Genomic DNA, 18,902 nt, shown 5'->3' on the forward strand with positions numbered 1-18,902 from the left:
TCTACACCCTCATCCACATGAGCCACCCTTGCTTGACCATTAGCTCTCCTATCTGTCCTTCCTTAGCATTGAGGGCATTTGAAGGCACAATGACATTATTTATTGCAAAAAAAAAAGGTACCATGAAAGCATCCTCTTCCTGAACCTTGTACACATCCTCTACCTCTACCTCTCTAATCTCTAAAGTTTTGATCATGGGAGTGGTTGAAACCCTCATTCCTGTGATTTTGGCTAGTACCCACATCTTCATTTTTCTTTTGATTCTCATTATGGCCTCCAAATCACCTACCACTGCCCCTTCCTCCTTGACTATGCCCTCTTTTCCTTCCATCAAAATTTTTATTTAGCTTCTCAACTCTTAAGGAAAACTAGCAAGCATCTTCAATGCTAGTCATTCTAACTAGACTTAACTCCTCCTAAATGCTAGGTCTTAACCCACTAAGATAACAAGCAACCTTCTCCGTGTTTGCTTCTACATGGTCTACCCTAATAAGGACTTGGTGAAATTCCTCTATGTATTCTTGGATAGATTTTCCTACTTGCTTTAATGCTTGCATCTTTTTGAACAAATCAAGCTTGTAATAAACAAGGATAAACTACTTCTTTAGTTTTTCCACCATGTGATCCCATCTTCTAATTTTCTCCTTTTCTCTTCTTTTTCTTTCAAACTAAATCTCTTGCCACCAGATTTGGGCATGGCCTTTCATTTTGGCCTTCACAAACTTAACCCTATTAGGGTCCCCAATATCCTCATATTCAAAATATTCCTCCAACTCATTGATCCTATCAATGAACTCATCCAGGTTTAGATTTCCCAAAAATGTGAAGATGTCAACTTTAGTTCTTTTTCCAAACATGGAAATGGCCCTAAAAAGCTTCTCCTCCACCTAGTTTATTACTTCTCTATCTCTTGCCCCTTCTTGCCCAATATTTCCTTCTTCTTCATTTTCTTCCTCACTTTTGTTGCTTACGGCAACATTCATCCCTCTACAGATCTCCTCCTACAATGCTTGGACTTGTCTCTAGAGGGCTCTAACCTCAAGAGTAACAACTTTGACCCTTTCACCATGCTCCCTTCATGGAGGTATATTCTTGTATCTAAACCCACAACAACACAATCATAGTGCAAACTGCCTCATAGTCAACACTCTATCTACACACTCAGGAAAACTTGCTTTGATACTACTTGATGAAGACACAACCCAAGAGAAAAATGAATGCAAAAAGAAAAGGAGAATATTATTATAAAAAATGATCTACTATTACATTCACTATAATGAAAATTGAGCCAAATACATGCCCTATGGCTTACAATGTTGTATGATCCTGGAGAAAAACCCTCCTCTAGTACCTTCTCCCAAACTCCACCAAAAACTACGTTTACAATGCTAGAAATGTCCTTAAGTAAACCAAATTAGGTTCATGGTTAGGAATAAATTCTAGAATATGAAATTTGGAATCCATTACCAAAATAAAAGGTTCTAGAAAACATGTCAAAAGTCAGTGTAAAACTAGAAGATTCCAAAAATGGTAGTCCAACTTCTAAGAGGCCATAACTTTTGATCCAGGACTCCGATTGATGAACTGTTTACATTTACAAAAAGCTCTCCAAGTTATCTATAGCCCTATGGACCATATTTTCTCAACCTCCATTTTTTTTGCTTTTACAAGGCCATCTAGTGCCTTAAATCTAACTTTAAAGTGCTCTTAGGAGGTCTTCGAGCAACTTAAAACTGCACAATAACTTTCAAACCATAAAACCTTTTGACCTAATTCTTTCTTTGGAGTGCTTTAAATTAAAATTATAATCATCCATCCAACTTAAACCCTATAACTCATTATAATTATGGCTCAAATACAAAATAGACTATTTTCTACATTGGCACATATCCCAAGGTGCTCAAAAACTCTAACCCAATAACCAATAGTGGAGCTATGAGAGTTGGAATCTTTATTTGACCCAAATGGGTATCCAAAAATGAAAATACTTTAAATAGAAACTAAGACTAAGCATATTTTTGGGTGATATAGGATTGCCCTTACATCATTGGATGCTCCTGCATCAGGATATAGAACAATTGATGAAGAACCTTGAAGAAGCTCATGAAAAAACTAATCTCCTTACTAAAGAAAGAGTTAAGTTGAATGATAGATATGAAGACTCCAAAGTATACATCAGTCAATTGAAGGAAAAGATTGAACATCTCAAATTGAAGTCTGAATCTGCTAAATCTAGAACTAGTGATAATGATTATTCAAAGTTGAAGATAGAATACAAAATCTTGAAGCATGAATTGAAGATTGAAAATCTTAAGTTGACTTTGAGAAATGATCCTATAAAAATTGAATCTAATTTGAAGATTGAAAATGTAGATCTGAGAGCAAGTCTAGCAAAGAAAGCATCTAAATTTGAAACATTGAAAGAATATCATAAAGAACTTCATAAGTACAATACTATTGTGAAAGATGAATTAACTCAATGCAAGCAGTAGCTTGCGAAGCTTTATTCTAGCAAAGAAAAGCTTGATGATTCAATCTCAATACAGAGACCTACTTATGATAAGACTGGTCTTGGTTACCTAATTAACATGTCTATGAAGAAGCCTAAGATTAGATCAGATATGAAAGAAAAAGATAAATCTAATGATAAGATTGAATCCATTCAATCTCTTGATAAGTCCAAAGAAATTGAGCAAAACAAGGAAGTTGAAATTTTGGATGAACAAAAGCAAGTGGAATCTCCTAAGGAAACTAAGTATGAATTTAGAGGTAAGTGTTATTCATGTAATGAAATAAGTCATATGAAAAGAGATTGTACTAATAAATCATTTAATCATCTTAAGGATTTTTATTGTCATAATTGTTATGGTATGTGTCATAATGCAATTGATTGTAGGAAACCTAAGTATGATAATGATAGAAGGAATAGTAGAATGTCTAGAAATAATAATCCTATAGACAGAAGAAGATCTAATGAATGGACATTGAGAGAAGGAATATTTTAGAAGACAGAAGACAAATCATGTGTTATAAATGTAAAAAATTAGGACACATTGCTCGGAATTGTCATGCACCTAATGATTAGTAGAATCCTAGAAGTAGAGCACTAGTATGTCAGTTATGCAACAACTTCAAACACACAACAAATTATTACAGAATGGATAGAAACTTTAGAGATAGAAGGAACAATGGAAGAAACTTTGGTAACAAAAGAAATGATGAGAAGAACATAAAAAGGGACAAAAGGAACCATGAAAGGAACTCCAAAACTAACAAAGACAATAAGAAGCAAAGAAACATTGTTAGTGAACTTTTAGAAGAACTTAATGAGGCATTTATAAAATGAGTATATATATCAAAAGAAAATCTAGATGATGATGAGACAGGAAGATCGAAGTCATTTTTTTAGTTTGATTCAACTAAGTTGAATTAAGTTTGTTCATAGCATCAAAATCTAAAAACTTCATTTAGAGATTGAAATAGAGGTAGCAAAGTTGGGAAAAGGTGTATCTAGTTATGTTTAGATGGTTATTTGGAGCTTATCTAAACAAGTTATGAAGCAATTTAGAGTAACTGTTATTACAAAAAATGGCTAATTCTATAGCAAAAGATGAAAAGCATGTTTTTATAGAGAATTTTGTGATACAAAGCTCATAATAAGATAAGGCTATGGAAAACCTTGAGTGGCATTTGGATATTGGACAAATGATCTTGAGTAGTTATTTGACCATAGAACATAATTAATAGCTTTTTCATGTTTGTAAAGTACATAATTAATGCAAGTTTAAGTTGATGGAATAAATGGAGTACAAAATTGATTTTCACTTCATTGCAAATTCATTCAAATTGAAGAGCACTTAGAAGTGACTTGTTAAAGTGATTTCAAAGAAAACCCTATTTTTGGAAAGAGGTATTTTATCATTTTTCCACAAATTTGTTTAGTACAAAAGTTCTTGTTTGATAGAATCATGGATATGTCAGTAGTGTGCAATGTTGAGAATGAGGATAGACCTAAGTTGAAGGTTGTTTCTATAAAACCTACTAAATGAAACATAACTCAACATTATCTATCACTCTAAACAATGTAGTATATCTTGAAGATGTAGGAAGTTATTTGAATATTAAGTTTGAGTCAATTGGTAGCTAATACATGAACAAAGATATGGAATTGGTTTTCAATCACGACATGACTATGAAACCTGAATTTGAACATCTAAAGGAACTAGACCTATTTAAATATCATTTGTACCATGTGTTGGACACAAATGAGTGGAAACAGATCATATTGAGTAGGATACATGATGGAAATCTATGGATGCAAGATAATATAATGTAACTAGTCTTAGTAAACAAGGTATTGTACCTATAGGTGAGAAAATGGTCAAGAAAATGTTGAGAGCTAAACTAAAGCAATGCATAATGGAAAGGCCATGGCGATCAACACCATCAAGCAAGATAATGTAAGATTTTTGGGTAGAATCATTACCTATTATATACGTGCAAGTTCAAAGATTGATGAAATTTTAACTGGATTCATCTATGCAACTTATAAGATATGTGTAGAGAAGGAACAAGTGAATCTTAGTGAAATTTTGAGAATGCAACTCTTAGAGGATCTAGAAAAGATCAAGAGGACAAAGAATGGTGTGTTTAGATTCCATTCATTGACCAATCACATATTCTTTCATGTACTTAAAATATTTCCTTACTTATCAATTATAGACATAATGAGTAGTGATACATGTACAATGGACAAGATTACAGAAGTATGCAGAAGGCATCTTGTAGATAAGATATTGGATAGTGGAAAACTAATAATGAGAACATTTCAAAATAAAATAAAATAAAGATTCAGAATTGCACCTATAATTGTGGATATATTTAAGGAAAATATATGTATTTTGGTTGATATGGATTATACCTATATTCAAGTAGTGGAACCTTAGGAAACATTTCTTGATCCCTTGGATTATGAGTTAAATGATGATATAGTAGTTGGTTATATTGATTTATTGTTGAATTTAGATAAAGAAAAAGTAGAATACAAATTTGGCACTTATGATGAGATCACGTAGTCAACTCATCAAGCATCCTTGGAGAAGGCATCACACAAAAAGATAGAATCTATAATGAATAAGGCACTGTTAGAGGCTTGAATGACAGAGAGTGAATCTAAGGCTGTAAGAAACTATGAAGCAAGGAATATTGAATATTCAACCTTTGTTAGTATCTATTGTAGAAATATCTTTGGAGAAAAGCATTCTACATGCAACAATGTTAGATTTTTAGCCTACTGAACAAAAAAGAAAATCAGAGAGATCGATGGAAGCAGTGACTACTAAGACAAAGAGGGTAAAACAACAAGCCACCAAACTAGGCAAAAGATAGAAAACATTAGTGACAACTGTTAAGTCTAGTGATGAAGAGGAATAAGAACAAGAGATCAAGCAAGCAAATAAAGTGACTCCATCAAAGAAAACAACATAAAAAGCTCAGCAACTTTGGAAGCCAAAGATAGAGAAGATCAACACAACTATTACTAATGAAGGTAACTTTGTTTAGATGAAAAAATTTTATGATTTGTATAATAGTTATGAGAAGGATCAGATTGATATATCCAGTGTGAGATATATCATAGCAAACAATCTAAAATTGAAGTATCTTAAGAGCATAATTAACTAGAAGCTCTACGAAAGAATCAATCAGAAGAAGGCTCCTACAAGGGAAGAAGATCTAGAACTTTGAAAGTCTATGCTTAGAACTATTTGCAGGACTAATGATGAAGAAGAGATCAAAAGATTTTTGAATAACTTGGCACCATATTTGAGAAATAAATTGAGACCATTTTTATTTATGGTTGGTGAAAAATATAAACTAAGAAGTGAGACTGCACAAATAATTAGTCGGATGTTGATAGAATCAAGGGCAACATCTCCTCCATGACCTAGAACCTCGGAAGTGTCAATAAGTAGTGACACTATGTAAATTGATCAAACCAATGTTACTATTAACATTGATGATACCAATCCATTTGAAGGTTTTGAACCTAATGAACCCATTACCAAGGATATTAAGGATAAATTAAGATAGATTGAAGAGGAGAAGAGGCTACTTGAAGAAGAGAAAGGAAGAGGAGGAAAAGAGCATAATTGAAGAAGAAGAATGAGAAAGAAAATAGAGGAAGATGAGAAGAAAATATTGGAAGAGAAGAGAGAAAATAAAAGAGAGGAAAGAGAAAAGAAAGAAGAAGAAGAGAGAAGAGCAAAAGAAGTAGCTAAGAATCAAATAGAGGATGATACTAAACCATCTATTTCCTCCATTCTACTCTCTCTTTCTAATTTAGCTACTAATGATGATGACCAAATAGATTTGATCTTATCCTTGACAAAGCTTATTGAGAAGAATAGGAATGTAAAGATCCTACAGAGAACCTTAATGGAAGTTATAGATAGACTACACAGTACTTTGGCAGTACAACACACTGAATTAGATCCTGAACAAATGGCACAAGCAGTGCTAAAATCATTTGATGAAGAGTTTACTAACTTAATAAATGTGGCAGAAGCAAAGGCATAAATCTCACATGATGCTAACTTGTTTAGCACCATCTGCTAGACCATTAAGAATGATTTAGTTAATCTTGATACTTGTATCAAGGAACTTCAAAAATGCTAAAAGGATAAGAAAACTTTGTATGTCAAGTTTACTTTATCATACAAACTAACTAAAGACAATAATAGTCAAATAGAAGTAAAGATGAGTGAGCTAGACTCATAATCTAGCCAGATCCAACATTCATCTTGTAAAGTTGATGATTTTGAAGGACAAGTGGCCAGTATTCACAATGACATCAAAAAAGTAGAACTTTAATGGGTACAAATTTTGAAGAGGATATCAAATTTTAGAGAATCTATTGCTCTAAAAATATCTTTTGTTGAGAAAAAATTGGATGAATGTGTCAAGGACAAGGACACATATTCTAATTTTTTTAATTTAGATCTTAATGTAGTTGAGATTGCATCGTATGCTCTATGTGCAATTCTCACCTAAGCTGAATAAAATAAGGAATCATGGACTAAGGATATGGACAATTTGAAAGAAAACTTTGATGATTGCATGGATATCCTAATAGCATAAGGAAGGACAACATTATTGGTAGTTTTGGATGGATTTCTGACATTTTGACCTTTGACATTGATGTCAAAGGGGGAGTGATTGTAGAAAATTGGATAATTTTTAGAAAATTGGAAAGTAATTAAATTGTCAAAAGGGGAGAACGTTGTAAGTATATAATATGAAATATATTTTAAAGGGGATAATATTTCTACTGAACAGATTTGTCCTTCAAATAGAAACATAAATAATGACTCAACATGCCCAATTAGGAAGAACAAAATGCACTAACAGTTGGATCAGTCATCATTGATTCATAATTATCCTCTAAATTAAGAGGTACAGCTCCCTCATTTACAAATTTGCAATGAATTTAAATGATAGGATGTAAATTTAACCTAAAGGTACTTAAGGTTTTACAACATTCATTCATAGACATGGAATGAATGCAATTTCTAGATTTTAAAAAAATATAGAAGAAGAAAGACAAATAAGCAGCGATAGGACTACCTAACCAAATTTTCATATTACAAAAGAGAGAGAGAGAGAGAGAGAGAGAGAGAGAGAGAGAGAGAGCCATAAATATCATACATCACATTCAATGTAGTAATATAGGACTGCATCTAAAACCAAAAGTAGAGGGTCACCACAAGATCTTCTTAAATAAAATATACTAGTGTGCAAACATTGGATAAGGCACATACACATCCTTTATTTTAGAAACTAAAATAAAATGACAATAGTATCATTCCATTGCTATTATTATGTTGATGTGCATAAAAACATAATCTCCTTTCCTTGCTATCAAAATGTCTCCTTCCCTATAGCCACAACTTTAGAACACACCACTCCCCAATTTTTTTTTAAAAAAAGACCCTTCTCTTCACTTTACATCCCTTATTTATCTCTTTGGCCTCATGGTTATCTTATCAATTTTCATAACTAATTCTTGGATGACTTTGGATTTCAACTATTAGTGTCTTTAATATCCCTTGATGAATATTCCTTATAGTCCTCCTCTTAATTATCATGGGTTTGATAGTTGATCCTACTTTTACTAAAGACTTAAAAAAATTATAACTAGTAATGGGATGACTCCTAGTCATTTACTTGAAGACTCATGTCTACACCCACTTCCTAAAAGTTATGGCACTCATAATCACTCAGCAATGGAAACATTCTAAAATATGTGTCTTTTTCTATCACCAACTTCATTCAATGTGCATGGGTCGTGGTCTAGGCATGAAGGGAACTAATTTATTCAACATTTTAGGAATCAGATGGGGTTCAAGCTTAAAATCTTACATCATTACAATTATAGTTGGCATGTTTCCATTCAAAATTTAGTCAACTAGTTGGTGCTCCTTCTACATTTCATGATGAAACAATGCCTCCAACATCTACATAATGGTACTTGCACTTCATCAAAAAATTGAGAGACAACCCCTTGACTCTTCTATTAGGTGTCTATCTTACACCATACTCTTGCGGTGTGTTGAAACTTCACCAATATTGGCTAATGATGAAGGTGTTTGACATCTCATCACATGGTCTTTGATGTTCTTTTCACTTGGGGAAGACTCAATGTTCTCGAATTCATCTTATCATTGTTCAAGCATTCATAGATGTTAACTTCTCTTATTACTTATACAAGAACCTTCACATATTTAAACTTCTAAGAGTCTAGCATTCTGTCATGGTTTCAACATCTAGACATTGGTTGGAGGCTTGTGACAATGGTTTCCCATTGAGGAGTCAGGTTTCCCATATGCTCAATAGTAGACACCATGCCACTTTACATTGGCCATCATTAGCTACAAATTTCTCTCCTCATTAGATTAAGAGTCTTTAGATTCTGTTGTCATTCCCTATCTTTGAGAAATCATGAAGACAAATAGAGATTTTTTATGAAGGAATTTTTTATTTTTAAACTCATTCCCAATGCCCTTCCAACATAAAACTCAATAATGGCACATAGGCTAAGGTTGTTCACAGTTTATGGAGAAATCAAGGTGAATAAACTAAGGAGCCAATAGTTTTAGAGATCAATTTTGATTCATGTTCTACAATTGTAAGATACATCATTATTATCATTTATCCATGAGCAATATTTCCAACTACTATGGGATATAAAGGCCCCACATTAGATATACACTTTTTGGAAATCATTATTTGAGCACCTATTCATATCATTTTAGATCATGATTTTGATTGATTAATTGTGGGTCTCTATCCTTAGACTTGAGCTGAACCTTGAATGTGAAGTCTTCAACTTGAACCTCTAAACTGATGAGTTCTTGAATTGATGATTTGAAGCAAGTTTTGAGACCCTTATCCTTCAAGGGTGCAAACATACTCTCTAATGTTGGTACTTGATTAACAAATATTTCAATTAGCTCTAGAATGAGAATAAACCATACATGTTGATAAGTTCATGAATGTATTCCTTCAATAGCCTTGTGCATTTTATGAACATCTTGGTATCTCCAAGTTATTGATGTATATTTGGTTCCTTTGAGTTTTGAAAATGTAACTAGATCATTAATGCATTTTGAACTAACAAACTGATGTTTTGAACTTGAAGCCAGAATCATTTCATCTTTTCAATCATCAAACTCTTGAATCTAAGTCAAACTTTGAAACTAAATCTAAATTCAGTTTAGAACTTTGAACTTTAATTCTACAAACTTGAAATTGAACTTAAACTTGAATTGAAAGTCATGGTTTGATTTCGAGTTCAACATATTATCAGGATGATGTCTCAACACCAAAAGAATATTATAAAGTCATTATTAGCAATAAAAATCAACAAGAAATTGAGATAATTTCTTCATAGGAAAAATTTACCAAGTTTTTAAAAGTGGGTGCTAAAAGCATGATAACACATATGTGAAAACTTAACACAAATAATAGATGTAGTTTTTTTGTCACTTAGCCAATTTTCCCTATTTTATTACCATCAATGACAAAGGGGAATTTTGTTGAAAAATCTCTAATATATATATATGTAATTATTGTCATTTATGGCAACCCATGATGTATATGCTCATAGGAAATCTTGGAAATAAAGATACTTAGTGTTTGGTAATTAGAAAATTGTCTAAGTATAGAAGTTGGTTTATAGCAGAGTATTGTTTTGTTTATAACTTGTTGCTAACATCATATTATGACTATAAAAATTAGATGGAGATAGTATACATGTTGGTGATGATGTGTATAACCTTAGAAGTCAATAAAAACTATATGGAATAGAGATAATCATGTTTTAGTGAAACAGGATAGTGGAATTGAAGAAAAGAATTATTTTGTTTACAAGATAATTACTTGTCCAATTAGGGCTAACATCCTAAATGTTTACTCTAAGTTGGAAATGTAGATTTTGGTCTTACCTAGCCCAAAAAAAAAAAATTTAAATGCATTTTATTTATGCAAAGGACATCTTGTGATTAGGAGTGTGATTGTGATTGTAAGTGCTTTCTTGTAATTGTGATTATATGAGAACTTTTGTGAAAGCAATATATGAAAAGTTTTATATGATCTATTATGTGATTTGCGATCAATATGAAGATTAGATATTAGTCAAGGAAGAAGGTATAATACCTATATTCCAAACTTTTGATTACTTGTTTGGGCAATGAGCTCTTCTTGTAATTGGAAGTGCATGTTTGGGCAGTAGGCACATCTTGCATTTACTACCACAACTCCTAACAAGGACTCCTTGTACTATATTTTCTCATTGACTCCTAATATGTTCCATCCTCTAACAAGGAACTTATATATCTATATGTTATCTAGTGGGTATCATCCCCATAGGGGTTTTCCCTTGGTTATGGTTTCCCTAGTTAACAAAATATGGTGTTATGAGTTATCTTTGAGCATTGTTACTATTAGTGTTCAACACTACTTTATTTCTTTTTTATGCATGGCTAAAAGTAATAAATAATATCTAGTTGGTGACTAAAGTTTGTAGATTACTGATTCACCCCCACTCTTAGTAATCCTTATTTCTAACAAATAGACCATCTTTGTACACTGGGCCCTAGAAATGGTATAGGTAGTTACATGTCCTAACTCCATGGAACACATAAGCCCACTCCTGTTATGCTAATGAAGATAATGATCCAACCAAAAATACACAAAAAGAACATCCATGGCTAAAACTCATGTCAGATAGTATTATGACTAAAAGCAAAAACATAGACAATGCATAAACTATAGGTCTTAGTCAAACACTCAATGGGTTACTAAGTAGGGGCTGAAATCATGGAGAGTCACTTGGTATCAACAAGCCCAAGCTCAAATTTGTGCAAACTAAATTTCCCAATAGAAGGCTCACACACTAAAGCATTGTTTTATTATCTTAAGTTTTATTATCACTCACACATTTTATTTAGTTATCACTTACTTAAGACTTCCTCTACCAACCCTATGGTGTAATGACACTAGGTTTTGAGATAGAAGCCCCCTCCATATCCTACCCTACCCTGCCCATGCCCAACCAATGATGATTTCCCATAGGCATACAAATTCCCAACCCAACCCTAATGATCATAACTCTCAGAAGTAGCACAAAAGATCAAGCCTCACAAGTAACCTAATAAATGTATATGCATGTACTCATGTGTGACACACAACCATCATGAAGATCATAACACAAGGATTGGATGAGAACACAAAAAAAATACACTCAACCAAAAATAGACTCTAGAAGACAAATTCTACATGAATCCCAATAAATAATAAAACCATACATCATGAACTCTCTCAACCAACCTTAATTTGGGAGTATGGATTCTAGATGAATCCCAATGATGAAACAAGACCAAACATCATGAAATCCTCAACCGACCTCAATCCAGGAGTATGGATTCCACACGAATCCTAGAGTCCATGAAACAATAACAAGGGTCCAACAGAAACAATATCACCAGGTATAAAATCACTCAACTAAACACAAAGTTAGGAGAATGGATGTGGCACATATCCCAATACAAACATAAAAGTGCAATAGTAGTCTAAGTGACATCCAAATGAATGATCTAGGTCCACGACCAAACTCATGCCAAGAAAACCTAAGAAAATAGGGTGGCATGCAAAACAAGGTAAAAACCCCAAAAATTGTAAAACATCAAAATTAAAACCCATTTGTTCTTTGGGAACAAAAACCTCAAAAATTAAATAAAATTTGAGTTTGGACATTTTATGTAAAAAAAATTCAGCATAACAGTGTGAAACCCAAAACCCGCATCTTGAAAATAGGGAAAATGTTCATACAACAAACTAGGGAAAGCCAACAAACAAAAATGGAGTAGAACACTAGTTCTCATCCTCTTAACAAATAAATATCAAAAATAGAACCTGAAATAGAGTTGAAACAATAAAATAAAAGAGCCCTACCTCACAGCCAAAAGGGAAAAATGGGAATCTAAACAATAAAATAAGAATCCCATAGAAGTAGCCAAAAACTGCAACAATCCAAGGTCTCCCCAACTAGATCCAATGTGACCAAACTCACGATGATCCCACACCTATAACTCCTACAATGAATAAACCCATTAATCCTCATGAAGAGGATTTTGGGTTTTACTCTCAAACTTTCTAATTCAAAAGTGAGAAGTGAGGAACTAAATTCCTTTTTGGATACTTAATCATTTGTTGAATGAATAATCGATTAGGAAAAAAAAACTAGCCAACCCAGTTAAACCCCAAATTGACCTAAACAAAAGTAGGTTATTCCTAGTAGTAAGAATTCATCTATGGAAAAGCTACCAGAAGTTAAAATTAAATATAATAAAGCACAAAAACCCAAAAAATCACATAATTTTCCTTAACAACTTTTGTGACAATGAGAAACTCTAAATGCACAGACACACTTACTAATCCAATCACATAATCCAAATGAGTTCAAATTTAATAATCACCAAAAGTATTAATTAAATAATCAAAATAAGAATACATTGACCATACAGGGATGACATTGGTAAAATATGCATAGCTAAATCACTAAATCCATATGTCACTACCAAGGATATTAATCATGCACACTAAACAACAGGATCAAGTGCAATTTCATATAACACATAGCCGAAGCAATAAATGTAATAAATAATGCCAAAGCAATAAATGTAATAAATAATGTATTTCCTACACCTAGCTCACACTTTTTTTTTTATCAATGTCAAACTCTTTTAGGCCAGTTTATGCTTGATGTTTAGTAGCATTACTTTTAGATTATCATATATTGTTTCAGATTCAGTTGATTTATGATAAGATTACTTGGTACTCTATATTTCATGTATGCATGATGATTATCATAGTGTTTGCAATTATTGATGATGATTAGTTAGTTGGTTTATTTATCCTATGTGTTTTCTTATGGATACTTACCCCATACTACATATGCATGGTGTGCATGTTTGTTTTCTTTATGTATGGCATTTATAATGTGGTTAAGGAAGGGAGTCGTAGTCACTTTCTAGTCAAGATCTACACGACGCACCACTTCCTACCATTGTACGTTTAGTTTAGAATATTGTGTTTGTACATGCATGGATTTTATGTAGGTTGTAGGTACTGGGTATTAACTTCCCTGAATTGCCAAGATGAGCATACCCTATTGCATTATCTCAATGGTAAGAGAGGGGAGATAAATTCTTAAATCCAAATCTTGAACCCTTAAGCCATTTGTCCTAGATAATTAGGACAAATATCCAAGTTGAGTACCCTCTAAATGCGTCAAATGAAGTTAATTCATGATTATAACCCTTTAGTTTGATTTTGTATGTGGTATTCTATGATGGGTTGTTGTATGTTGTTTTATGAGTCTTTGGTAAATTTTTTTATTAATTAAGTCTAATTAAAAGATTAAATTAATGATTTAATTTAATGGAAAATAATAATGATATTTTAATATTTAATTATATTTAGTATTTAATTATATTTAGTTAATTAGAAAATTAACTAAATAAAAAGAATTAAATTTGAACATAAAAGTTATAAGTTTAAATTTAGAACATGATATATTTATTTAATTTAATAATAATTAATATATTTAGAGTTCATTTTTAAATAAATACTAAATGTTATTATTATTTAAGTTAGTAAATATTTTATCATTAAGTTTTGAAAATAAACTTAAAAGAGAAAAGATATTAATTTATTAAAAAAGTTTTAAGTTGGCATGATGTGTGCATGAGATGAGAATATAAGAAATTAATTAAAAAGATAAAGCATGTGAATTTAATATTTTAATTTCATGTTGTGCTCATGAGTTTCAAACTCAATTAATAATTGAAAAGCAAAGTCAAGTGAAAATTAAATAAAGTTATTTAATAATTCTTTTGACATGCATGGAAAAAATTAAGAAAAGTTAATATAGAGTTCAAGTCAAGTGAGTAGAGAGTTCTCCTCAGTGAACGCACAATTAGTGCCCTAATTTAAGGAGAGGACTCTTTATCTCAATTTAGGGGTTCATTTTCGAGAGAGACAAATTTGGACGCAAATTTTGGAAGCAAAATTGGAAGTGAATTTTGGAAGGGAATTTCTAGGAAAGTTTTAGAGAGAGATTTCTAGATAGAAGCGAATTCTCTCACAATCTTCAAGTGGTTGTGTATTAGCATCATGTTCAAGTAGGGTCTTGTGTTTTGGATCACTAATTATTATGCAAATTTTCTTTCCCTATCTTCTTTGCGCCTGTGGATTGTGAATTTGAATTTCTCTGTGATGAATACTTAAACATTTCAATGTTGTAAATTGTTAAATTCTAGCCAATGTCTTCTGCATGCATAGAGATTGGAAATGTAATCAGAAAACCCTCATTTTTGTAGATTAAAGAATTTAGTAATTGATTCGAGAAGGGTTGAAAACAAAAGAAAATTTTTAATTTGAATTTTGAATGGTTTAACTTATTTTTCCTATTAGAAAAATACTATAAATGTTATTAAAAATATATATTTTAAAAACAATTTTTATTGGGGGTTATTGTCTTTTAAAAATAAATATTTAATATATTAAAAAAAAAAAAATTAAAAAATATATATCTATAAAATGGTGGTGGGGTCACCACACCCCCACCGCCCACTTTATAATAGCAGTTGTGGCTACTATGGCAGACCAGGGGTCTACCATTGGTAGACCATGGCTACCTTTGGCAACCCATGGGCTACTAAGTAGCCATAGGCCCCAGGCCTTTATTTAATAGCCAACAGGCTATAAACATAGTTATAATAATATTTTTTTTGAAGATTTTTAACTTTACTAAAATTTATCAATAAAATTTATTAATAATTATTAATTAATTTACTAATACTTATTTAATAAATTTAATAATTAATAAATATTATTAATTAAGGATTGTTCTCAAATATTTTTTGTTTATTAATTCTTAATTATTAATAAGCAATTGGTAATGCTAATTATTAATTTATATATGTGAATATAATTATTAATTAAATTAATTGAAGTTAATTTAATGGAGTTTTAAAATTATTTAATTGTTATTGTTAATAATTAACAATATTGATTTTAATAAAATTATAGTTATTCTATTTAAAATAAATAAATCGTTATAAATGAATGGTTATCCTTTGATTAATTCTTTTAGGAAATTGACTTTTATAATGAGGATAACTTTATATATATGAGTTGAATAAATGAATGGGTTATTAGGTGGAATAAACTGAGAATTCATATACATCTAAAACATAATTTGGCAAAGATGAAAAGTAAAATCTTAATGTTTAACTCAATTGCGTGTTTTCAAACCCAACTATAAGACTATTCTATTTATGTGTATTGTCTATGATTTGGGGGTTTTGGGGTTGATTTAGCATTGACTAGTCCTATGTTGTTACCAGAGGCTTAGGGGTTGTGTGATTGTCATATTATGATTTTTTGATCTCGATCTTTTTAAAACCCAACCATGGTAATGTGATGGCATGCTCTATGATGTGCGTAGATTATTGAATGTTATTACTTTCCAATCTTCTTGTATGAAGCTAAGGTGTGTGTATATGAGATACTTGACTTAACCATTTTTGAGTCATCGATCATTTATATTTGATTTGCTTTCCAGTCACTTTAAGAGGACTGAGGTCTTTTGAATGGTTTGTTCTTGATGATGTCATGTTGTAACATGTTTGACTTGACCATTTTGGATTCTTCGATCAGTATTGTTTTGGGATACTTTCTGGTTTCTCATTGAGAACCAATGGATATTGTGATTTATTTTTGGTGCTTTCTAGTTGCTCATGGAGAATTGGTGTGATTATTGTGGATTATCTTTTGATGCTTTCCAATTTCTTGTATAGGTCTGTGGTGATTTTTATATGATTATTGATTTGTGTTTTTATTGAGCTTAGGGTAGGTTATCTACTTATAGTGTTATGAAGTGGCTTGCAATGGGGACCGGGGACCTTAAGTGGTCCTAGGGGTAACCCATTGTAAGTTGTTTTAATAAGTGAAAACATTACACTAAATGGAGATTAAAATGAACCTAATAAGATAATTGTATGTTCTCGCCCATGCCTCGAGTGCTAGTATAGACTAAGATGGAAGTAGAGAGAACACTTGTTTGCTACCTTGCATTCTGTAGTATTCCTTGTCAGTATTAAAGGATACTAGTGGCCCTAGTGGGATCACTAGGGACTCGGCAATCCTAAGGGATTGCTTAGGTAATTTTGAGCATGATTCATGCAATGACACTTGCCCGCTTCCATAGTAGGTTTCCTACTTGTCATTGTGTGCCTCTAGAAATTAGATGTCAACCTATCTTAGAACCTTTGAGTTAGATTACTTTTAGGATTTTCTGGACTTAGAGAGTATTTGTGTTATGTGATTTGATATCTTGTTTGGGACTTGAGACTATCTCCTCAACACAATGGGAATGGGCCATTTAGGTTCCACGTGATCAGGTGGTAGTGCTTTTTCACTCTTACCATTAAGATTTGTCCACAGTCACCGTGGCTAGAGCTTTTTGGGATGCTTGTTTATTAGGTTTAGATGATGTTATTTACTTATGCATTTCCTTATATTGATGATAAGCATGTGATAGGTGATGTTATCTACTTTGTAGGATCATCTTATTCTTTATTCTAGTATGTTAGATTTCTTTATGCTTATGTTATAGTATGTTTAGGAGTGACATCCCTATTACTATAGTACTGATGATCTATTCAATGTCTTGGGATGTTACACATGGGGGATGTCTAGGTCCCACAATGGTCTTATGATACTATTGATGGTTGGGAGGAACCACACACTTAGTTAGATGTGTTTTATGATGAATAGTTGTATTTCATGTTGGATGTTTATATCTTTTATGATGGATGGATGTATCATGTATGGTGGATGGTTTCATTTATTTTATTGTACATTGTATCATGGATTTGAGGAGGATGATGTATCTTTATTTCTACATATGTATATTCTTTTAGCCTTTCATACCCTGTGACATGTGCAGTGGATGATTGAGCATTGCAGATTAATTTGCCAAGAGGCATTCAGAATAAATGTATATTATGGAATTTGGACTTCATAATTATTCTTTCATGTGGATGTGGTAGTTGTTAGACTTAGTATTAATTAAATTTAATATTTAATTCAACATCATGGGATCCTAAATAAATGTAACCTATTATGTATGCTTTAATTGGTTGTATGTTATTGCTTCCGCTACTATGTGTTTGATGTGCATATTATCTTTCTTGTTTGAAACAAAAAATGTTGGCAAACTTAGTAAAATTTTAGGTCATTTCTTTTGGGTCTCTTTTTTGGAGCATTACAAATAACCTAATTTAATTATTTATTCAATTATACTGAAATAATTTATTTACATCAATTATTTTCACATAAAGCATATCAACATAGGAATGAAGTAAATACTCATAACATTAAATCCATCACATAACATAATCAGAGATATGTCTAAATATTAGATAACTAGATATCATCATAAAACACACTATCATCTCAATATTGCATCATCATGCAATATGATCAACTAAAAAACATTGTAGTCTAACATCAATGATACTAAAATCAAAGCATAACATCTGACCCTCATGTCATCTCAAATGTAAAACATAACATGAGTAATAAGTATCTCTCAAATCAAAATATAACAAGGCAATAATCTGCAACACAAAACCAATGAATCCAATATGGACAATCCATTTCTAATTATTTAAGAAATTAATAATTTCATTTTTCACAATATGAAAAGGCACTTAAAGCACATAAGAAAACATAGTCATAAACATGACTAACCATTACTATAAGAACCTAGTCCAATGTAGTAGGTAATAGTACATAGTGCAATCTCTACACACATCTTTAGTAATCATAGAACAACATCATGATACCACATCGATCCTAGTAACCACTAACACAAACCTCAGTGAATCATAAATCACATCATAATCTAATAAATCATCCATAATCATAATCAAAGCAACATAAATCCAATCACCTCAAGAGTGTATACCACTTATGGTCCCAATCATGATCCATCACAACAAAAGATCAACAATGTTGCATCCATTAGGATGACTTATTGAAGTCAAATGGGAGAGGCACTACAAGTTGCAAGGTTGAGTTTGAGAACAAGATAGCTAAGATATATGATACTAATGGAAAACTAATTGGAAAGGTGAATATACTAGAGGTAATCTACTCTACCTTGATATGAGTTATTCTAATTTCTTAGTTATAGAATTTGATGATGTGTGGTTATGGCACAAGAGGTTATGTCATGCTAATTTTGATAACTTGGTTAGTATCAGTAACATGAG

This window comes from Cupressus sempervirens, chromosome 5 (assembly GCF_028749045.1).
Source record: "Cupressus sempervirens isolate cs-2001-9-10 chromosome 5, ASM2874904v1, whole genome shotgun sequence".
Lineage (NCBI taxonomy): Eukaryota > Viridiplantae > Streptophyta > Pinopsida > Cupressales > Cupressaceae > Cupressus > Cupressus sempervirens.